Here is a 2,322-nt window from a genome sequence, read left to right as displayed (position 1 = left end):
TTACGAAGAACATGAAGATGGTCTGTGTTCAGTCACAAATTCCCTTGCACGGATTATGTTGGCGCCTTCTTTTGAAGAACTTTTAATTTGGCAGGCGAACCCAGAGCGGTACCCTTCCTCATCTCGGCCCACAGTCGGGAGCCGAATTTAAGCATTTAGACCTTCTGGTCACATGCTGCAGGAGTTGCCACTGCACTAGGCAGCCCCTTTGAAAGGACCGCATATGTTTTATATACTTCAACCTACTAAGGTGCCTAATGATGAATACTCAGAATAATGAACTAGTTCGTTTGAACTGATAATAGAACTTTGATATCTGCCTATGTACTTTTCCATCCTCAGTTCTCTATTGCATCACCTCAATTGCCTTACGAGCAGACCAAATTAGCATTTACAAGAAACTGCAGTTTTGGCTTAAAAATGAAAAAAGTAGGATAAACACTTTTCCTGTCTAGTTTTAAGAAACTGATATTCTCCTGCTGCCTTACAATCGCGGAAAGTGGCTATTTTGAGTGGCTATTTTGTTGTGCCATAAAGAATGTTATTCAGGTGTTGCTCTTTCCCTGAGTGGGCAAGAAGTGTCTGGGAGGCCATCGCCCTGGACCTAAGTAGCGAGGGCAGAGCACTTGACCAATTTCGGAAATGTTTTGTAGATATTTTGTAAGGTTAGTATCAAGTACCTGTAGCACTGTACCCCCCCCCCCCCTCTTTAAATAATGTTTAGCCCATGTATGTGTATCAACATGAGTTGTGGATTCCATGACGTCCGTTGCATGTCCGCTGTGTTCATGAGGGATGCTATTAATATACTGCTGTGGTTATTTTATTACCAACAGATGCTGATCAGCTAAAACTAGGTACAGAACGTTTGTACATTTAACGCAAGCAGTTGCTTAATTTATCCACTGACTATATATCACGAACGGGACGTCACGGCCCCCCGCTGCCCTTTGTATCTTATTGAGAAATATGCATTTGATGTTCTGTTGTACCTTGAGGCACTTCTTTTTCCCCATCCTTAGGCGCTGATATATATCATTCTGCAGAATGGTGCCAGGCAGTGGGTCCCTAGGCAGGAGGGCTTGAAGTGGTATCCCCTAGGAGGAGACAACATTTGAGCTTGACTGTGACTCAATGTGTAATGAGTGTAAAGGTCAAGGAGAAGGTTGGGGGTCATGCGCAAAAGGTGGCGTGACCTAGGTCAGTACTGCGACGATGCAGCGGACACACCGCCCTGATTGGTCATTCCACAGCAGTTAGAAGAAGTCTGAGCCAGTCTCAGACATTTCCTATAAAGTCAAACTTTTGATAGGCTAGCTAGCAGAGTTAAGAGGGATTTGACATCAACAGATTAGGCCTACCCTACAGATGTCCATAGACCTTCATGAGTAGGGACCTTGGCCCTTAAGGCCCCCTTTTTGTGATAGGTAGGGCACTCTGGGGTCTACACATCCATATATTACATACTTAATCCAGTTGGTATGAAAATTGAGGGAGGGGATAATTAAGGATCCCTGCTACTACAAATGATTGTGGGTAAAAGTAAAGTTCAATATTATCTTCATTTCATTTAGAGGCCTCTCAATTCACGCCCTTGGTATTAGTTACATGTCTGGCAGAGTACATCAGCGAATAAATAACTTTGGCCTCTGTGATACCTGGCCTGATAGCATCATGTTACTTGAATCCTGTATTTCCACAGTTTTGTGGTATATTTAAAACACACGAGTACACATTTTTACATCTTCGTCCACACATATGAATGTCCTCTTCATGTTGGCAATCAGCCCTAGCATTTTATGTTTTTTTTTTCTTTTATGATCACTTGGGCTTGAGTTTCTGATTAAGATTATTCCAGGGTCCATGCACTTTCTGATGTGTTTAAACGCTTTCCTAACTTGTATTGGTATAGCGGTATATTTTTACTTTTTCGAACCTGACTACATGGCATTTATTGGTGTTTATTTCCATTTTCCAAGTACAACTCCACATGAATATGAGTCTTCATGTGTGTATGTGTGTATGTGTCTATATTTGTATGTGTGATTGTGTCTTTGAATGGGTGTATGTGTGTCTGTTTGTATGGGTATGTGTGTTCTTATACAGTTCAGCTACATATTTATGCATATAACTTAGCTAGAATCTCCTTCTCTGGATGGATATGAAAATATAAAATTACCAGTCACAGTTATTGTTTTATTAGCATTATGATAACTATTATTTTTGCCGTTATCATTACCATTACTGTCATCATCATCATCATCATTATCAGTACCATCAGTGTTGTTATAAGAATCATACTATATATTGTATAAGAATCAT

Source organism: Penaeus monodon, chromosome 40 (assembly GCF_015228065.2).
Source record: "Penaeus monodon isolate SGIC_2016 chromosome 40, NSTDA_Pmon_1, whole genome shotgun sequence".
Taxonomy (NCBI): domain Eukaryota; kingdom Metazoa; phylum Arthropoda; class Malacostraca; order Decapoda; family Penaeidae; genus Penaeus; species Penaeus monodon.
The sequence above is the reverse complement of the archived record's forward strand: the minus strand, read 5'-3'. Positions refer to the sequence as shown.